At 33.7% G+C, this 22,866-nt stretch overlaps 1 protein-coding gene and 1 pseudogene across 5 annotated transcripts in view; one reads left to right on the top strand and one right to left on the bottom strand.

Annotated features, from left to right (window-relative positions):
• Nuak1 (Nuak family kinase 1) overlaps positions 1–22,866 on the top strand; it is a 687,224-nt gene that overhangs the window by 454 nt on the left and 663,904 nt on the right. For 4 of the 5 annotated variants that reach the window (XM_089598604.1, XM_089598607.1, XM_089598606.1 and 1 more), the window contains exon 1: positions 386–753. The exons of the other annotated variant lie outside the window; for it this stretch is intronic. The gene's annotated coding sequence lies outside the window, so the exon portion shown is untranslated. Of the gene's footprint in view, positions 1–385; positions 754–22,866 lie in introns of those variants that run through there. 5 annotated transcript variants of the gene reach the window in all.
• On the bottom strand, positions 17,174–17,656 carry LOC149375491 (uncharacterized; annotated as a pseudogene).

The raw sequence follows: 22,866 nt of genomic DNA, 5'->3' as shown, positions 1-22,866 counted from the left end.
TTCATAAAGTACGTATATAGTATGCATAGTTGACGATGAATGTAAAAAAATGTGCATAGTATGCTTGAAACTCGTATATTTCTTATCTACATTTGAAAAATCTTGGAAATCAATACATTTTGCTTTACACTTAAAATAAGTAAATCATTTAAGTGTTATGAATGTAGACATTTTAAACAATTTATTACAAAATACGTGGTTATAAGAAATCCTCCTTAAAGTAATTGATTTTACGATTGTAAATAAAAATTTTTACTGTTTTCATTCATAAAATGTGTATTTAACAATTGTTGCTAATACAAATTTCGAAGATGTTGACAGCATTTATTCTATTCATCAGTTTAAAAATATAAAAACTGGTTTTTTGTTAGTGTTATTTAACTAATAACATAAAAACAAATAAAAATAAAATCAAAAAGTGATTAAATTATTATGATTCACATAAATTCAGCACTCACAATAATACGAACCTTCACTTATACTCGGAGAAGTCTACAATGTTTGTTGTTATACAAAGCTTTCTACAGCAAAGTTTTTTTCCAAATAATAAACGTATTCAATCTTTTTACCAAGTTTTTTTTAATCATGCATGATAAGTGAATTTATAAATTTTCTCAGATAGTTACACCATTATAAGTAATTATTCGTTTATAACCTGAATGAAACATTTTTTTTATATTATAATGATTAACACTTGGTTCCTGCAGCAAATGTATACAAGCAATACAAAATCTCTTAATCCAACCAACTGTGGTAAATCTTCAAGTTAACATTGAAAATATACATATATTAATTACAATACTTATGATGATGATAGTAACAATTTTAATGATAATTTAAATAATAATAACACTAATTAGGCATTTACAAATCAGAATCTTAGTGTATAATTGTTTAGTTATTAATAAGAATTTCAACATAATTGAAATATGTAATTTACTACAGTTTTGTCATTTTTTAATAGATGGGGAAATTTTCTTTAAAAATCATGAATTTTTCCTTAGCCCAAAAGAGCAAAGAGTTTTTATTTTGATAAATACTTGGTAAAAGAATATGTGTAATTGCTTTAAGTATGTTTATAAACTTTTTTCTCACCATTTCACTGACATCCTACAGAAATTCTTAATGTATCTGTCGGTGTCCTGCAAAATTGTACGATTGAAGCATGTTATTTTTTTATAAACAATTGTGTAACAAGAGTGATAATAGTTATTCACATGAGTTCAGCGTTACTTATATATGAATGAAAATTAGTTCTCAGTACAAAGGAATTAATATTTAAAGCACTCTTTGTTAGAAGTGGATCATAAAAGTATCCTGATAAAAATTTAACAAGTACTTTTACTGATACTTAAGAAGAAAGAAAGCTTTTTCATGGCAATGATAAAAAGTATGTTTGAATTCTAATCAAATACATTTCTAAAAGCCCAAAGAATGTGTTTGTACGTTTTAGTTATTTGTACTCTCTCTAAATTTGAATAAGTGAAAGTCTACTTATAAAATGTGGTAATTTATTTTCACTTGCAAAATAGTGATTTTAACTTATAAATAAATTGAAATTCAGGAATATTTATCTAAATTTTACGACCACTTACGAATAAGTAGACTGTCTTTTGTACATACGTGGAATCGTCAGAAATCTATAAATTAGTGGTTTATTGAAATAAGCAAAATATCATGTAAATACTTTGTATTTTAGGTAAATGATAAAAAAATAAATGTTCTGTTGTCTTATGAATATTTTTACGACATATGTCTCATAGCTCTCAAATATGACGTAATTATCATACTATTATTTTATAAATGTTAAGTAATTCTACCTATGTATACAAAATTTCTTAAATTCAAGAGATTTTTTAGAGATTCTTTAATTCGAATAAATACAAGCCAATTGAAACATTGTATTTGAACATAATATTTCACTTAATAAACTTTAATTTTAATGAGCTAGTGCATAAAGTTTGTTAATTATTATGTGGCAGCATTTCAAAAAAATTTTTATACATTAAACGTAAAATTAAATAAATTTTAGTAATGTAGTAACATACAGAATGTTAAAGCACAAATGAATTGAAAATTTATTCTCATAATAATTAATCAAAGCAAAAAAAGTGGTACAAACTTTCATATTTTTTATATCAACGTATTAAATTTTTGCATTTATGGCGATTCCACAGCAACTTATTAAATACATATATCTTAAAATCACTTTATATTGTACAGTATTTTATAAACGTGTTGCAATTTCGTTATTAATTTTAAAGGTCATAAAACTGAACTACATGTACACATTTTTGTCATTCTCTTGCACAGACAATTTTAGGTGAGCTGGTAAGATGATGTACTTTGGCACTAGAGATCGAGGGTTCAGGACTCCACACCAATAAACATTTGTTATAACACATTTTTTTGTTGTAGCCGTAATATATTCATTACTACATTAAAAAGTAGTAAGCGTAACTATTAATCTAGTAGTGACTCATATAAAATGCAATTGATCATTTAATATTAAAAAATCCATTCGTTATTTATCAATAATTTTGTCTTTATTCAATCCATTAATAAATTTCAAAAAATTAGGGCACTCTAAGCTCACTACTAACAATATTCGAATTAATAAATATACATAGTTTCTCTTACTTAAAAATTAATATTATTTTGCATAAACGAATACGTTTTCTAATACTTTTTATCATAAAACTGAATATTAAGCTTAAAATGTTACAACCATTACACTGAATATACTTTATAAACTTAGAAAATTTTTAAAACATAGTTATATAAGTACAAACATAGTTATATACATATAAGAAAATGTTTTTAAAATGTAAAAGTGATTAACATCACAATTGTTGATAGTATTCACTTATAATTTCGTCAACAAGTGTTTACACACTGCATACACACCTATATCAAGCGAAATATCACGCATCCAGATTTAGAGAGTACGCAAACACTCATTAATTCATATGTGAGAAATGTGTTTTGCATTCTTAGCTGAATTTTAGTATATAGGGCGTTTCACGCGAAACTTTTCAGGCCCACCGCGCGAGCGCTGAAAGTCACTGTTTTTAGTTCATTTTCTTGACCTTATTCCTATCCTAAAAAAATGTTGCATATAGCATTTTCGATGTATTTTTCAATCAACTTTCCGAAAGTATCGTTAATTTTCAGAAAAATTTCATTTTCACTGAAAAAAAAATACAAAACATGCTATATCTCGAAAAAAGCATTTTTAATATTTTTTTTGGTAGACTAGATGGAAAGCTGGGGTTTCGCACAATGTGCTCTCACTGAAAAATTCGAGTAAAACAATACCAAAGAGTAGACGTTTGGCCGTCTGAACGCGCGCCGAGGCCCGGCGTGGCGCCACGCCACGCTCAAATTAACTATGAATATTATTAATTTAATAAATATTTTCTATTAGTTTTTCGTTTTAGATGAAGTTCGAAATGTAGGCTTTTTGGTTTTATTATTTTGTTTTGGAAAAAGTTGATACTCAGTGCTATGACATGTTTTTTTTTTATTTCAATGTTTTATCATCGATTGGAATGACAGCATGGAATTGCAAAGTACCAGGTATTAATTTTGCATTATCAAATCGAGATTTAAGTTTAATCTTACATTTTTCATACGACTCCTTACTAAAATATAAAACTTTTATTTCCTTGCAATAATTCTTTGCACAGTCGTACAAGTTTTCTGCTGTTAAAATTCTGTTATTAGAGGAAACTTGAAGACTTGCACGTCTTGCACCTCTCTTCAAGGTGGCTTTAATACCATCAAACGCTCCCTATCCATAAACAGTAGCAAAAAAATGCCATTCAAAATCAATTTTGAAATCTTTTTTGTGGAAAAGTATGTTGCTAAAATCGCTCTTATTTTTAAAATGTTGACTGGCCCCATCAGTTATGTAAAAATTTTTTTTTACTACAAACTTAGATTTCAAATAATTTATTATAACTTTTTGATACTTATATACAGCAATCGTATTATGATTTAGGTTATCGGAAATAGCAGCAATAGTTATGTGTTTAAGCTCATCTTTTTCTTTATAATTAATTACAACTGTAAAAATGGAAGCTTGGTTATTGTTCCAATGAAAAGATTGTGTTGAATCTGTAGAACAAAAGCATAATTTTCCGAATAATCACAAGTTACAATAAATTCTTCTTTTTTAAGATCTTTTTTCAGTTGATTACCAAAAAGTGATTGTTTCCTAGCAAAATAATCATGAGTTTTGAGTTTTAATAATTTTTCTCCTCGTAAGTCAACGAAATCATGAGAATTCAAAGTTTGTGTAGCAATGGTACATCTGTCTGTTTAAAACCACAATTTATATTTGATTCGAAAAATTTTATGTTTTTCAAAACATTCAAGAAGATGTGGACGTAACGTTGACGTATTGAGACAATCTAGACATTCTGCACTTAAAAAACATTTTTCAATAGAGTTACTGCACACTACTGCTTTAATACAGTTGTGGTAGTTTTTAAGAGGCAGTTTTCGGCAAATACGCCATCCACTGCAAGTTGAATAAATTATAATATGCAAGGCAATTATGATGAATTTAGAACTAAAATACGCTTAGAACTAAAATGTTTAGACAGTTTTATTCTACCTGAAAATCATGTAAAAAATCAAAAATTCTAATTTAATTATACAATCCTATAATAAGTAATAACATATAAGCATACTTCATTGTTAAATTAATAAATAAATGTTATAAAACTTATAATATTAGTTAACTTAAGCGGAGCGTGGCGTGGCACCAGATTTGGCGCGTGTTCAGACTGCCGAACGTCTACTCTTTGGTATTGTTTTACTCGAATTTTTTAGTGAGAGCACACTGTGCAAAAAGACGTTTTTAATGTAAAAAAATCTTAGCTTTCCATCTAGCCTTTCAAAAAAATATTAAAAAGGCCTTTTTCAAGACATAGCATATTTTATGTTTTTTTCAGTGAAAATGAATTTTTTTTGGAAAACTAATCGCGTAATCGGAAAGCTGACTAAAAAATACATCGAAAATGCTATTGGCAACATTTTTTTAGGATAGGAGTAAGGCCGAGAAAATGAGCTGAAAACAGTGACGTGTAGCGCTCGTGCAGCGGGCCTGGGACGTTTTGCGTGAAACGCCTCATATGCGCAGTAGAAAAGAATTGGGACGCTCTGGGGCTGAACTGCAGCATTAAGATTGCATAGTTTGGTTGATTTTCGTTTGGTCAGTAAGTCGATATACACTCTTGCATTCGTTCTCTCTAACTGTTAGCAGGCAGTTTCAAAGCAGACTTACTGTGTTGAACTTTTGTTTGCACATTGATTTACCCATACTTGTAGTGCTAACAGGTTGTGATGCTCATAATAGCGTAGTGTAGGTGTGTTCAAGACCTTTGTAACCACAATTTTTTTCTGTAAATGAGCCTTTCTCTCGTTTTCTCGCATATTTTTGCTCTCCACATTTTTCCTGTCTTTCTTTTGCATGCGGTTGTAATGGTAGAAATTACCAAAAACACATTGTTTGGTGACGAGTAACGTGTGGCAGAGAAAGAGAGCGAGCCTAGCAATCCAGGCTCCTCTAAGGAAGTTGAGGTTACGCCTCAAGAGGTGCTAGAGCGGCCTGAAGGTCGTGAGGATACAGCAGCCAACTTGACGCAAGGTCGAGATATAAGACAGACACTGGGAGCCTTGGGAAGAGCTTCAAGAAGGTTGAACTTAACAAAAACAATAAAATAAGTAGCAGTAAGTAGTATATTTACTTTTAAATTTCTGTAACAACACTAACTGTTACCGCTTATTTTCTTACGTTCGTTTATTGTACCTAACTTATATTTCCAAAGGCTTACATAACTCGTTTTCTCGTGAGGTTGGCCAGCGTCGTGACAGGGGAGAGCCATGCTGTTGCTAGTGCTGTCAATTATCAATCACGCATATGGAGGGGAGGTTCGCGTTATTGTTACGGCTTGCGTTTTTCTGAGCTGGGTAGGCGCGTTTCCTCACGTTGCAGCGTTGCGGTTGGAGGTGTGTGTAAAATAGCAAATGTTGATATTTTGCCATTTTCTCTCTCTAAGCATGTCACGTATAATGCGAACACCATTTTCCATCGAATACACTCACGCATGCTTTCCGTGTTACTCTCATAAACAATTGACTGCTCTTATATGCACGTGGGTACATGAAAGTAGAATACTTTTGTTGGTTTGGTTCCTATTACTTCGAAGCCAAAACGCCTCGAAAATACTAAATAATGCCTACAAAAAAAAAAGTAAAGACAATCGAAGGAAGCTTGATGAGGTGCTTGTTACCCGTAAAAATAATCTGGTTGTCTTTCTCAGGAACAATAAGGTTGTTGCATACATAGATAATTTTAATTAAAAATTTATTTAATGTGTGTTCCAACGAGCAGAAACTAAGCTGTAGTTGTGAACAGCCTCAGAAATGTTGCGTTCCCATGCCGTAAATCGTAGCGTGTCCCATAGGTGGTGAGCATTTATTTTGTCCGTGTACGCGCTCTACTTATGTCTATTCTTGAAACACAGCTTTATCCAATTGACCATCTAATTTTATTTCTTTCATTCCTTCTATTTTGATTTAGGTTATTTTGGGAGTGGATGCCAATCAAAGCCAGGATATGCTAGACCTGTTTCAATTGATAGAAATAAGTGCGAAAAAAGTCAACTCGTTGATTAACAACAACGTATTCTAAATAAAGGCTCTAAAGATAGATTTAATTGATATCTTGTCTTAAGATAACAAGTTGAAAGATTCAAAAAATAAGAAAATACATTTGATTAATACCTGAACTAAAGATAACAAGTTAAAAGGCTTGAAAAATAGAAATACAGTTTCAATAAAAATGACAATTGTAGTTAGTTATGTGACTCTAATGCTTGTTGGTAAATTAGAAACTCATACGACCAATAGTATACAAGCGAATATTGATCTAAACTTACGGTGCGAGTGAATGTACAGCTCCTCGGTAGCTTAAGTGGAAGAGCAACTGTCTAGTAAACAGGAGGTTGTGTGTTCGATCCGCACCCAGGGAGGATATTTTTCTCATTCTTATTTATTTCTTCAGAAAATTTTCTTGAAAAAGAAACTTTGTGATTTAGTATTATGAATCTTAAGTATATTGGATATTTAAAAAAAGGGCATGTATGGAGGATATAAAGTGCTTGTATTGAAAGGGCCGCTATCTATACATATGTACCTCTTGATAAAATGATTTAGATGTATCAACATTCGCTTGTATACTATTGGTCGTATGAATTTTTAATTTACAATTGTAGTTAGTAAACTTCAAGATCTACAAGACAGAAAATATGGCCTTAAAAATATAGATAGTTGACACAAAGAAGTTTGAGTCCGTTGCCTCTCAGCACAGTAAAGCTATGGTAAAAGAGAGAGAGAGGATAGCAGGAGGGTCCAAGAGTCATTCCGAGCTGAGTTTGAGCAGTGTCTACCTGCTCAAAAAAGAAACATTGAGGCCATTGAGTGAGAGTTGTTAAGGAGTGATACACGTGAGGTTAAAAAATTCACTACATTTACTTCTGGACCTAAATAATTTAAGCAATCGATTAATTGAAACTCTGACTCATAGAAAACTCGTTAATGAGGTAGCGTGGGATATACAAACATAGCTCAGGGATAGAAGTCATTAAAAAAGATAGTTTAGGTTGCTTTGATTATTCTTTTACTTATAAAACAAAAGTAGAGTCATCCTTTAGACAATTACAGTCAGAATGAGAAAGTAAAAAGTTACTACACTCAATTAATCTAAAATTGGAAGTTACTACTAATATTACTTAAGAAATGGTGGGGCAGGTTTCTGGTCCACTTTCACCAAGGTGGCTGCAAACGCAGTCACGACCAGCACCCTCTATTATGAATGTAAGGACAAGGGTCACACCTTAAGGGGCTGCCCAAGGAAGAGGCAGAATCTCAAGTGGAGTTACGCCTGCGAACGGTTTTCCCCAAATTTCATCGGACTAAATTAAAAGATACAAAGGTAATTCAACTAAGACTAACGATTGGAACTTCAAACGTGTTAGTGGTGGTAGTAATAATACTAATAAAAAATAATAGTAACAATAAACAGAATAACAAGCGAAAACATAATAGGCAGCATGCAAAAAATAACAACAACTAAGCCATAGTTAATTACAAGAAACTGAGTGAAGAAAGTAAAAGTAACAAAGAATTGCCTAGATTTAATGCATATAGTGGTTTGCTTGTTAGTGACCCCGATACTCTGCTGTCTACGCACACGGAGTATCTTAAGGGTATCTTAAATAGTGCTAACGTTGCTTATTGTGCATAGCTCTTTCTCTCTGTCTTTTAGTGCTGAAATTTAATCTTTTAATTTTAGCAATTTGGTACACCTCACATGTTGCAAATATATTTCACAGAATGCGGAAGACTACGGCATTTTTCGGAAACACTCGGAAATAGATGTTCTACGCCGGGGAATGATTACTGGGCTGCTTTTAAGGAACTATGAAGAACACGCTGCTGATTTCGAATAAAAGTGGTAAAGTTTATACATGAAAAGAAATGTGCCCCTAACTTTTTTTTTGTGGGCTTTATTATTCTTTCTAGTGGCCCCCTTTATTAAATGAGCTGTCTATCCTGTATGTGTCAATAGATATTTCTAAGACCTCGTTCTAAACTCTTATGACTGTATCTATCCCCTGCGCGCTCTGCGCACCAACCCCCGTAATTGCAAATATAGATTTACAAAGTATGAAAAAAAATGCGAATCATATTAATTTTTACTTAAAACTGATATATGTATTAAATGTACATTGACTATAATTAATAACATGCATTTTCAGAAAATATTTTTTATTTTCCCTGACTAATGCTTAATTTTTATATATTTAAAACAACAACGTATTGAAAGATTTTAAATATCGTATAAAATTAAAAAATTACGATATTGTCAGAATTACAAATTGATTTTGTTTCAACAGTATCGTTAGTTAATTGCTTTTTTTCTTTCAATTTTTTATTACTAAAATTTTGGCCCATCTGTATTTTTTTCTTCGTTTACTTTTACTTTGTTAAATTCATTTAAAAAAGTTACAAAATGTCTAAACAAAAATGTGACAGTGAATTAGACTCCCAAATTGTAACGAAAAAAAAACTCTTCCTGTTACTTCTACAGAGAATTTTCTTACAATGGCCTGGACAGGTTTTGCTTCTATTCTGCTTCCAAATGGAATGACCACTCACAGAACTTTTAGACTTCCTTTAGACTTAAGTACTATAGAAAGTGCGTTCTTCTAGTTTGAGCCAAGTAAACAAAAATTACGTAATGTAGAAGTAATTATTTGGGATGAAGCTTCTATGATACCGAAAAAAGCGTTAGAGATCGTTGATAGGACTTCAAAAGATTTATCTAGTAGTAATAAACCTTTTAGGAATAAAATAATAATTTTAGGTCGAGACTTCCGTCAAATTCTCCGAGTAGTAGAAAACGGAACCAAAATTACTATTGTTCAAGAAACCATAAAATTTTTCAATTTTTGGCCTTTGTTTAGTATTTTTTATTTCAAATTTTCTTTATTGCCACTGGATATAGGGGAGGGCAAAATTAAAACTTTTAGAATTCCTTAGACATGGAAAAAAAATGATAAATGTTCTAAAATTTTTAATAATGATGATGATTCTTTTATAATTAAAGCTACATTAATATCTCACAATAAAAACTCACAATTTTTGAACAAAAAAATTTTGAATAATATGGTAGGAATATTAGTAACGTATTATAGTATTGATAACGCAACTCACAAAGGAGTAGATAGTTCAGACAATAATATTTATATTAATTTCCCTCCAGAACATTTAAATAATATTAAAGGAGGTCTTCCTCCGCACGAATTAAATTGAAAAATTAACGCTATTGTTATGTTTGTACGAAACTTAAAAATATCTGAAGGACTTTGCAATGGTACAAGATTACGAATTACAAAATTATTCAAATACAACATCGAAGCTGAAATGATCACATGTGAAAAAAAAGGAAATAAAGTCTTTACTCCAAAAATAACACTAAAAAGAAACAATTCTTTTTTTGCACCATTTATATTGTACAGAAAACAATGTTTATTTACCTTAGCTTTTTCTATGACTATCAATAAATCTCAAGGTCAAAATTTTGATGCCTTTGGAATGTATCTTAGAAAACTATTATTTTCTTATGGGCAACTATATGTTGCATTGTCTAGATGTAGAAACCCAAAAAAAATTGTTATCCAAATTGAATCAGAAAACAAATTTGAAATTGAATATATTGTTTGGAATGAAATTTTAGAGTAACAAAAAACTATTCCATAGTTCATTACTATTGTTACACTTTCTTGCAAATTTTATCTTTCATCAAAAAAGCAAATTTCAGTACCGTCTAGTACCCAGATTTATGTAATCATAAACAATCCGTTTCTTGTAATATGTTTTCAGATACACCATCATGAATGCAAAATGTTATCAGTGTGACAAATGTAACTCAAAATTTTTAAATCAAGAGTGTCTATTCTTAGTTAGAGGTGATTATGTTGCTACTTATTTAATTAGAGGTTCATCAACCCATTTTAATTTGGTTAATTTCAACATGTAAAAAAAAACTTACTGAAGGTGTGCTAAGCAGATACAAAATAATACAACTATACTTTTTACGCGCGTTTGGTGCACTGATTTTTTATTAAGGTAAAAGTATTAGTTACTGGCCACTTAGTAGCTGTTATCTAAAAAACATCATATATTTTAAACAGCTTTTAAAATTTTTACTTCTGTTAGGTATCATTTGAAAGCTTCGAATGTATTTTGAACTATACGATAAATAGAAGTCATATATCCAACCGTAGACAATAATAATTTATAAATATCTGAGTATGTCAGATGTTTTAGTACATGGCCACTGAAAAAAAGGGTTGCTTTAGTGGCTCAAATTTAAGAGCCAGTTACTGGCCACCCCATGCTAAATGTACATAAATCGAGGTGGTCCGCTACTAGTGCTCGCAGAAGTGAGGTTATGTACACATTTTATGTACAAGTGCTGTAGTACTAGGCCACCACTTTTTTGAAAATTATTTTTCAAAGTCTTGAACTAAAAAAACTATCTTCATTGCATTTTAAAATAAATTATGGATAAGTTTTTACAAGTAATGTTATCCTGGCACGAATTAGTATTAAAGTTAATTCTTATGATTCGTGAAATGGTGTTAGTGGCCAGGTACTGATCGCGGCCAGTAACTTGTGCCTTTACCTTATCAGACCATAGTTAAGTTCAAAAACTCTCGATGTTCTCACGTTTTACTAGCTTAAATTTTCAAGCAATACGTGCGTGTAAAGTGCTAAGTATATTAACTTGTTTATTATAATAATTATTTGGAACTTAAAATAATTGTTCTCTTTGGAAAAGTTATAGCCTATGTTTATGCTATAGAGTTTGAAAAACATGGTTTTTTGAAAAACCATATCCATATCTTCTTATAACACTACATTCTAACAATAGAATGATTTGACTTGAATGTATGAATGAAATTATATCAGCTAAAATATCTTTAAATAATGAAAAACTTTTTAAATTGGTTTTTAAACACATGCTTTACGGTCCTTACTTTAAAAAAAGGCCATATTCAAATACGTTCAATAACAAATGTATCAAAAACTGTTCTAAATCATTTGCTAATATAGAATCGTTAAAAAAATGGTTATCCCGAATATATCAGAAAAAATAATATTTTGAAAAATTATGTTTATAAAACTAAAAATAATACATCAAATTTTAGTTGACAATTTAATGGTCATAATAAAATTTTGCCAATGAAATATATCTGCCACATAAAATTTAAATATTGTGCATCTACTCAAAGCATAAAATACATATACGACTACATTCATTAAGGTAGTGATAGTGTTTTCAATACCATTAAGACAATCTGCGAACTGTCAAAGAATAAAGTGTCACGAGTCAACTAAAGAATTTATAGTATTGCCCTACATGAAAGGTATTGATCTAGTTATTAAAAATATCTAAATTAAATTCATTTACCAGTTATTTTTAAGCCTATTAATAAATAAAAAGTATTAAGCGACTTGGGCAAAGATAAAATTGTTAACCATGAAGGACTTTTCACTGTATACTCTTTCAAGTATAAAGACTGTGGTAAAAGTTACGTTTGGCAAACTAAAAGAATACTCGACGTTCGAACTCATTAACATGCTATGAGAAATTCCAAAAATAAATATTCCTTGGCTGCATATATGCATAGAAAGAACAGTCGACACACCTTCGATTTCGACTCGATACGAGTGTTAGATCGAGAATCTTTTCTTCACAAAAGATTAACTTCAGAAATGGTTTATATTACAAACTTCGATTCCGTAAACAAAATTATAGATACAAAAAAATGAGGCACTGTTTTTAAGTAATTTATAAAACATTGTTTAAAGGTAAAGGAATAAATCTTGACCGAACACTTGTCCATTTAACTTTTAAATGTTGCGCACTTCATACTGTACTACTATTGGATACTTGCGCAATCGCCCCTTGTCACATACTGGCGTCGAAACTTAGCCCTACCTGTAAACCTTATTATTGTCTAGTCATTACTTACGAGCAAGAAAAAATGTAACTTATATTAGTTGTCTTTGCTCAGTAATATTTTTGTCAACGTCGAATTTGTAAGTCTAATAATTTATCTACTTTTATCGTAAAAACTATGTTAAAAATTTAGCAATTACCAAAGCTTTTGTGATTATTATTAACAAGTTTATTTTATGCTGTTAAATTTAGTGACTTGAAAGGAACTGCCAAAATGTAGTCGAAACGTTGTAATGACATAATAAAATTTGAACAACATCACCCGTAAAGTTATTTAAAGTTATTTATTGTCCTTATACATTCCTCGCTGTTCTTGGAATCCTCTTGGTGTATCCACCTTGTGATAGGAGTGAGAAGGTTATAAATCTTGCTTTGCACTTCAAGAATAAACAAAAATTCATTTTCAAGGGAAATAAAATTGAAAAGATAATTAAAAAAATGGCAGACGTATCTAACAGATTGGTTTGAGTTAAATAAAATTAACAATTTTGCCAAATCTTTAAAATATGTTAATATCTCAGAAACTTTATTTTTAATAATCAACTAAAAATTTGGGTAAAAAAGAACAAAAAAAATGACAAATACTGCAATAGGTAGATCGAATGGAGTATCATCAGAAGATAATGAAAGATTTTTTAAAATCAATATTAAATAAAAAAAATGGAGCAACTTCATTCAAAGATTTAAAAATGAATAAAAATATAAAACATTTAAAGATACTGCAGTTGCCATGGGTTTAATCGAGTATGATCCACAGATTAATGATATTTGGCAAGAAGCTAGTACTTGCTTGCTTCCTCATCAATTAAGAAAATTTTTTGCATGGTTTTGATATTAGAAAATATACAAAATGATAAAATTTGAAATAAGTATAAATACTTTATTCGTGCAGATTTCATTTGTAGTAAAGAAAATTGAGCTCCTCTGCTCATCAATAAAATTTTGGAACTTGAAAATAAATCATGTAAATCATTTCATTTACCTGTACCAACTAAAATTAACTTAAAATAAATTATGACGCAGAGAAAGTTGCATTCTCTAAACATATGTTCGATTCTAAGTATGCTCAGCTGAACAATAAACAAAAAAATATTTTTCATATTTAATGTAAAAATGTTAAGAAGACTTATTTTATAGATGGTCCTAGAGGATCAGGTAAAATTTCTCAATAGAAAACATTAACTAATTACTTCATTTCACAAAGAAAAAAAATTTGTTAATGACTAACATTGTGTCAGAACTACTATTAAAAGTAATGATCAGTCATAGAATTATTTGCTTACCTTTGGATTTAAAAAATATTAAGACTACATTTTTCCAATTTGAATCTGAAAAAAAGAAATTACGTGAAATCGATTTGATAGTTTGGGGCAAGGCTTCTATGATTCCCAAAAAAGCTTTAGAGATAGAAGACAGAACTTTGCGTGATATATGCAATACACGCATACATTTTGGAAGTAATTTTATAATTTTGGGAGGAAACTTCCGTCAAACACTTCCTGTTATAAAAAATAGTAATAGAAGTATGGTTAAATCAGAAACTATTAAGTCATTATTTCTTAGAAGCTTATAAGTTTAAGATATTTTAAAATTATATACAAACATTCGTTTCGCTAATGGAAATTTTTCTGAATTACTTTTAGAAATTATAGAGGAAAAAAAAATACCTTTTGGTTGGGTTGTGGACTAACTCTTTCCCAAGGGCGAAGATTGATCAAGGTGAGCCGTTGCTCTGAGTTTTGGGATTACTGGCCATGCAAAACTGCGTTTTCGTCGTTACGAAAATGTTTAGTCTAAACGTAGATGTTGTTGAGGTGCCTTGGGCAACCAAAGATTAGACAAAGGTTAAGGTTACAAAAATCAAACCTTATGTGGGTTAAAAAAGACAGCTATGTCAGCTTATACTTCTCAAAAAAAAGTGAAGGTAGCCAGCGCACAAGAATTTTTTAACCATCTATATTTAACAGTCTCAATATAGCTTATCACAAATTCAAAGCGTCTGACATATTAAACTGTTTCTACTGATCCACAAAACATTCAAACTGAAATTATCGCCGGAGGAAAACTCGGAAATAAAGTATTTATACCAAAAATCACTTTAAATACAGGTAATACCTTATCATTACCTTTTAAACTTTACAAAAAGCAATTTCCTTCAGTCTTATTATTCGCTATGATATTTAACAAATCCAAGAAAAAATTTCCATAAAGTTGGTATATACTTAAAAAAGACTTTATTTCCTCATGGACATCTATACGTATCGTTATGAAGATGCAAAACTAAAAAAGGGATATTGATAGAAATGAAACGTAAAAATAATTTGGAATTAGAAAATGTTGTTTCGGAAAAAGTTTTAGATTAACAGGAAGTATATTTTTTAAAAATAAAAAAAACGAATTGAAAGTTATCACGTAAATTAAAACAACATTTTTTAGAAGTAGCATATGACGTTATATATATCTTCCTATATCATATAGTCGTATGAGTTAGAGCGAGGTTTTGCTCACCCCCACTCCCCCCCAGCTCCCCCACAAGTAAGGTAGTTGTTCTTTCATTTTCTTGCATTTTTCAAGTAATCCTACTTTTTTGCTGGCTCCCCCCGCTCCTCCCACCTCCTTACAGCTCCCCCCAGCTCCCCTCCTGACTCCCCCCAGCTCCCCCCAGCTTCCCCGTATATAATGTGAATAAATTCGGAAAGCCTTATATATTAACTGTTACAAGTGGTCTAATTTTCACATATAATTGTATTTGACCATTTCAAAAAATTTTGTTACAATTATCTTACTTACGATGTTTATTTTGATTATATGCTATAAAATATTTTAAGGTGCTCTGCTCTTACATACCCTTTTCCACAATTTTGACAAATATTTTTTTGAACGTTTTTTTCATGACTTTTCAAATGTCACTGTAAGTAATAATTTCTTTCGAAACTTTTTTTGCATTTACTACACTTAAAATTTTTTTCAATGTTTTGGCATTCCTTTGTGTGACGCAAATAGTTTTTCTTGTCTAATATTATAATGCTACACAGATCACATAGAAAACATTTTTTTTTGTAAATTTTTTCGTGCAATGATGGACATTCTTGATTTGAAAATTTTGAATAACATTTGTCACACTGATAACATTTTGCATCCATGATGGTGTATCTGAAAACATATTATAAGAAACGGATTGTTTATGATTACATAGATCTGGGTACTAGACGGTACTGAAATTTGCTTTTTTGATGAAAGATAAACTTTGCAACAAAGTATAAAAACAGTAATCAACTATAGAATAGTTTTTTGTTTTTTTTTTTTCATTTCACTCCAAACAATATTTTTAATTTCAGATTTGTTTTCTGATTCAATTTGGATAGCAATTTTTTTTGGGTTTCTACATCTAGACAATGCAACATATAACTGCCCATAAGAAAATAACGGTTTTCTAAGGTAAACTTCTAAGGCATCAAAACTTTGCCCTTGAGATTTATTGATAGTCATAGAAAAAGCTAAGGTGAATAGAAATTGTTTTCTGTACAATATAAATGGTAGCGAAGAAAAATTGTTTGTTTGTAGTGTTATTTTTGGAATAAGGACTTTATTTCCTTTTTTTCGCCTGTGATTATTTCAGCTTCATTGTTGTATTGAAATAATTTTGTAATTCGTAATCTTGTACCATTGCGAAGTCCTTCAGATATGTTTAAGTTTCGTATCAGTATGACAATAGTGTTAATTCTCAAATTCAACTTATGTGGAGGAAAACCTTCTTTAATACTATTTAAAAATTCTGTAGGGAAATTAACATAAATTTTATCGTCTGATTTATCTACTCCTTTGTGAGTTGCTTTATCAATACTATAGTACGTTACTAATGTTCCTACCATATTGTATAAAATTTTTTTGTTCAAAAAATGAGTGTATTCATTGTAAAATGTTAATATAGCTTAACTTATAAAAGAATCATCATCATTTTTTTTGGGATTTAATGAATCGAAGGCAACATAAGTTCATAGTAACAAAACACTTTATTTAAGAGAAGGAATGAGCTTACGTGTTAACCGTTGGACGGTTGACAGCGAACTGAACTGAACCGAACTTATCTGTGTGTATAGTCATTGACGTCACATATAGGTATACGTGACGTGACAAGTTTGAATCGATCGAATTAAGTAGCGCATTAGGCGAGAAGTAATAAGGCAAGATTTATGCATAAGTGCGAAATAATTAAAATATACGGGAAAAGAAATTGTAATACTAACACGCTCCCTCAATGAAAATCTGCGTATAAGAAAACACAAAAATATAACAATAATTTAACAATTAAATTAGTCCAAGCTTCCTAGAGCATTTCTCGTGGGAAGGTGAGCTCAGTGGCTTGGTGAGAACATCTGCGGTCATCTTGTCCTTTGGAAGGTACTCTATCTTGATGGGATGATCCTGGAGAGCACCCCTTATGAAGTGATGTCGTATATCGATGTGCTTGGATCTTGCCTGGAAGATGGGGTTACAAGCCAGCTTCCCAGCAGACTGATTATCGTTGAATATGACAATTTTGGCCAATTCAGGCTGCTTAAGTTCTTGTTAGAACTGTATGAGGTAGATGGCCTCTTTGCAGGCCTCTGTAAGGCACATGTACTCTGCCTCATTGGAAGATAAGGCCACGGTCCTCTGCTTACGTAAAGACCAGGATACGGCTCCTTCAGAAAGAGAGAAAGCGTAACCTGAATAGGATCTGCGGTGGATGATACACCCTCCCCAGTCCGCGTCGGCGAACGAAGAAATTCCTCGGTTATCCTTCGAGTAGACGAGTTTTCGGTCAGGCGTCCCTTTTAGGTAGCGTAGTACGCGTTTAGCTGCTATCCAGTGAGAGTGACTGGGGCAATTGTTGAATTGGCTTAGCATATTTACTGCGTAAGCAATGTCAGGTCTAGTACCAATGGCAAGGTACATGAGCGCCCTGACAAGTTCCCTGTACGGGTAATTGTGAGTCGTGCTCGCAGGTTCTTTAAGCTTCAGTTTCTCGCCCAAAACGACGGGTGTCTTGGCGAGCTTGCAGTTGGACATCCCAAATCTGGTTAGAATCTTGGCGGCAAAGGCACTCTGACTCAATGTGATGCGTCTATGAGTCTGCTGTATGTTTATTCCGAGGCAGTAATTAAATTTACCGAGATCTTTAAGCTCGAAGCTCCATGAGAGTCCGCGCTTGATTTCCTGCACACGTTTTGCGTCATTTGATGTGATGATGATGTCGTCTACTTAGATTAGGAGGTACGTGATCCCGCTTCCTCGATTATCGGTGTAGACATAAGGGTTGGAGCTTGTAGGTATGAGTCCAATGCGCTTGAGACTTTCATTTAGTTTAAGGTGCCACTGATGACCGGCCTGACGAAGTCCGTAGATGGCTTTCTTGAGTCTGCAGACCCTGTTTCCGGATCTCAAACCTCGTAGCATGGCGGTCACTTTGCGCGCCAAATCCAGATCCTCCTTGGCCTTGGCCATCCTTGACAGTGTTTCCTCCAACAGGTCCGGCGTTCTCATATGAACTGTGGTGTCAATGTCACCGTGCAGCTAGGCGATAGCGACGTTAAGCTGAGACACTATCAGGTCATACTTTGCAGACAAAGAAAGTAAAAGTCTCAAGGACTCAAGTCTTGCCACCGGTGCACAGGTCTCAACAAAATCAACTCCGGGTATTTGGGAAAATTTCTGAGCGACAACTCTGGCCTTTTGGCGTGCCAGCAAACCATCCGCTCCGAATTTGTTTCTGAGTATGGTTCTGCAGCTGAGCACCGTGCCGTCCGCAGGTCTATCGACGAGCTCCAAGGTGTTGTTGCTGATGAGGCTCTTCGTTTCTTCGTAGAGGGCGCCGAGCCATTCTGCGCGTTCTGGTCCGCTCAAGGCATCCTTTAGGGGAACTTCCGTGGCGACCATGGCGATTTCAGCGTCCGAGGGATCAACGTCCATTGCATCGTGCATGGAATCGTCCGACTCCTCCGTTTCTTCTCCGATCCGATCCCTCATTGGGTGTGTATGGACATGCTCAGCTTCACGCGACGGAACGTTTCCTACACGGTCGTGCTTATCGACGTTGACGTTTACAGGGGGTCCTGGGAGAATTTCGCTCCAGTGGAATCCGTGGAAAGGTAGCTCCACGTCATCCGTCGAGTCTTCTTGCTAAATGTCGTCCTCAGCTTCTTTAGGCTTGATTGGAGGAGCAACCTCGATGTCCAGGTAGTCCACGAATTCCTTGGAATTTTCGGATGTTTTGACTTCGTTGTCTGGTCCAGAACTGAGTAGGAACTTGACGTCCCTTGAGTTGCAAACTTTATGCTCGCTCGGGATCCAGATGTGATACGTCGATGACGACTCCGTGTAACGAACAAATTTTCCTGGTATTCCTCTTGCGTCAAACTTTCCCTTAGTTGGTGCCTTGTCCAAGATGTAAATCCTGCATCCGAAGGGCTGCATGTGCTGGACACTTGGACGTTCGCCTTTCCAAAGCTGATACGGCGTTCCGTGGGAGATAGACTTGGTTGGACAGCGATTCCGGACGTAGTTGGCCGTCGTTATCGCCTCTGCCCAGAACGAGGGTGGCAGACATGACTCGATTAGCACGCACCTCGCCATCTTGACGAATGTTCTATTTTTACGTTCGGCCACACCGTTTTGTTGAGGTGTGTGAGGAACCGTCGTGCGATGCTCTATGCCATTGTCCGTGAGAATTTTCTTGAAATTGTTGTTTATGTATTCGCGTCCATTGTCGGACTAAAGTGCCTTTATCCTTCTGCCTGTCTGGTTTTTGGCATAGTTTTTAAATTCGATAAATTTTTCGGCAACTTCACTTTTGTTTTTCATGAGGTAAATAGCACACCATCGACTTTTGTCGTCAATGAATGTAATGAACCAGCGGTTACCTCTCATGGATGCGTTTCTCATGGGTCCACAAACGTCGGAGTGAACGAGCTCAAGAAGCTCGTCGGTGGAGCTCTTGCGGCTGGAGAAGGGGAGGCTGGTCATTTTGCCCGCTAGGCACGTCTCACAGGTGTTCAGTCCTTCTTCAAGTTTGAAATCGAGACCCTCTACGCAACCACTCCTTTTCATCAGTGCAACATCGCTCGCGTTCAGGTGTCCAAGATGACGATGCCAGGCGTCCGCCTGAAGTGGCTCGGCCCGTGCGCACGTCTCGACGTTTCCTTCGACACAAAATAGATTTCCGAACCGGTCAGCCACGACTCTGACATTTCCGTTCGAGTCTTTGACTTCAGCGCTGCTCTGCTTAAAAGTAACCTCATATCCTGCGTCGATAATTTTTGCAACTGAGATAAGGTTAGTCCGTAGGTTGGGTACGTAGAGCGCGTCTTTTAGCGTCATCGTTTCGCATCCGTTTTTACCGACACCGACACTAACGTCGCCTTTTGCTTTTATCGTCGTGGTTGCATCACTGGCGAGTCTAAGCTGATCGTTTGCGGCTTTTAGGTTTGTAAATGCTTCCTTGGTGTTGCACAGGTGCGAAGTGCAGCCGCTGTCCATGCACCAGAGATTCGCTGTGTTCATATCTCATGCTTGTGCCGAGAAGCAAACATTGGCTTTCTCCGCTTCCACTTTTTTAGCTTGTGCCTTTTTAGCGTAGCAGTCAGCTTCCTTATGCCCAATTTTTCCGCAGAATCCGCATTTGTACTTCGGCTTTTGCTTGCCTTGCTTGTTTGCGCTTGCGTCGTCTCTCTTTTCGTCTTTTGTCTGTTTTGGTTTTCTTGACTGTGCAAACATGGCGCTGGTGTCGACTTCCTTTTGTTGCCTGGCGTTGTACTCTTCGATAATTTTTATCTTGAGCAACTTAGCGTTGGGTAGGGTGTCACGTGACTCGATCGCACACCGAAAATTTTCGAAGCTACTTGGAAGGCTGTACAATAGCAGAATGGCCAGGAGTTCTTCGTTGACTTGTATCTCCATGGCCTCGAGCTTGTCGACTGTGTCAAAGAAATTATTTGTATGCTCTATCAGGTCAGCGCCTTCCTGCATGCGTGACTGTGTGAGTCGCTTGAGGAGTGTGGCCTTTCGAGCCGGTCCCTTGGAGGCGTAAACCTCCTCGAGCTTCTTCCAAACATCCTTCGACGTAACGCAGCCTCTGGTCTGCTTGAGTTCCGAAGGCTTTATCGCTAGGATAATGTCGGCTTTCGCCTTTTGATCCTCGGTCAGCCATCGTGCTCTTGCCTTTTGAGAGTTCGTCAATTCTTCTCCTGCACCTTCTTCTTTAACCTCCAGTGTTTCACCTGATACGTATTGCCACGTAGTGTTTTTGATCAGCAATGCCTCCATTTGAATTTTCCAGGTGTCATAGTTGTCCCTGGTCAGAATCTCGAATCATGCTGTGTAGGACGCTGTGCTGTCCGCCATTTTGACTTGATGGCTGCAGGGGCTCTTTCTCTTGACTTTGGTGTTTTTCGCTTTCGCCTTCTCGTTGTCTAAACTTGTGGCTTTTACGACAACACGCGTCTCGCGTTACCTGGGCCTATAACCTTTAGGGATTTAATGAATCAAAGGCAACGTAGGTTCATATTAACAAAACACTTTATTTAAGAGAAGGAAAGAGCTTACGTGTTAACCGTTGGACGGTTGACAGTGAGCTAAACTGAACCGAACTTATCTGTGTGTATAGTCATTGACGTCACATATAGGTATACGCGACGCGAGAGTTTGAATCGAGCAAATTAAGTAGCGCATTGGGCGAGAAGTAATAAGGCAAGATTTATGCATGAGTGCAAAATAATGAAAATATACGGAAAAAGAAATTGTAATACTAACATTATTAAAAATTTTAGAACACACATCATTTGTTTTCTATGTCTGAGAAGTTCTCAAAGTTTCAATTTTGCCTTCTGCTATATCCAGTGGGAATAAAAAAAATTTTAAATAAAAAATATTAAACAAAGGCCAAAAATTGAAAAATTGTATGGTTTCTTAAACAAAAGTAATTTTGCTTCCGTTTTTTACTACTGGGAGAATTTTACGAAAGTCTCCATCTAAAATTATTATTTTATTTCCAAAAGGTTTATTACTACTAGATAAATCTTTTAAAATCCTATCAACGATTTCTAACGCTTTTTTCGGTATCATAGAAGCTTCATCCCAAATAATTACTTCTACAATACGTAATTTTTGATTATCTGGCTCAAACTGAAAGAATGCACTTTTTATAGTGCTTAAGTCTAAAGGAAGTATAAAAGTTCTGTAAGAGGTCATTCCCTTTGGGAGCCTAATAGAAGCAACAGCTGTCCAATTGAATTGTGAAAACATTTCATGAAATTTACGTTTACAAAATATTCTTTCATCATTGTCAGTACCGATATTTTTTTTTATCGTCTCTGTTGGTTTTGGTAAACTGAAATCTTTACAAGACATATTTACAGAATTAAAAATTTTGTTTAAGTGTAGAAGAGCTTTATTTTGATCATCCTTACAATTTTTAATAAAAAATTTTTTGTATTTGTTCCAAATAATATTACCAAAAAAATTTTCAGACATAATGAACCATGCGAAAAATTTTCGTAGTTGAAAAGGCAGCATAACGTTACATGGTTCTTCAAAAATTATATCGTTTTAAAAATCGTGTTCTACTAATTCCATAAAAATAGCTAATAGTAGTCAAAAAAAATGAAAAGTGATTGTTAAAAATTCATGTTATTAATTATGATCAATATACATTTTCTACATATACAAATTTGAAGTAACGATTAATATAATTCGAATTTTTTTCCATAATTCGTGAATCTAATATTTAATTACGGGGATTGGTGCACACAGCGCGCAGAAAGCACAAACAGTTATAAGAACTTAGAAGTATCTATTAACACACACAGGTTAGATAGCTCATTTAAAAAAGGAAGCCACTAAAAGAAATAATAAATCTAATTAACAAAAAGTCAAGGGCACACCTCTCGGTCTATATAAACTTAACCACTTTTAATTGAAATTAGCAACTTGTTCTTCATTTTTCCTAAGAAGCGGACCAGTAATCATTCCCCAGCGAAGAAAATTTATTCCCAAGTATTTTCAAAAAATGCCATAGTCTTCTAAATTCTGTGAAACATACTTTAACGTATTATTTCCATAATAACAATTAATTTTCTCATTTTTTAAGGCTTCAAAAAATATTAATACAAACCTTATTTTGAAAATATTACACTTATAACACAATAAAAGGGGGGATTGGCGTGAAGAGTGCGTAGGGGGGCTTTGTATTGGGGCCCTTTTAATGTGTTTTAAGTGTAATTTTT

This window comes from Copidosoma floridanum, unplaced genomic scaffold (genome assembly GCF_036245765.1).
Source record: "Copidosoma floridanum isolate Cflo_tuat_1 unplaced genomic scaffold, Cflo_Japanese_pri ptg000006l, whole genome shotgun sequence".
NCBI classification, from domain to species: Eukaryota; Metazoa; Arthropoda; class Insecta; order Hymenoptera; family Encyrtidae; genus Copidosoma; species Copidosoma floridanum.
The sequence above is the reverse complement of the archived record's forward strand: the minus strand, read 5'-3'. Positions and strand labels throughout refer to the sequence as shown.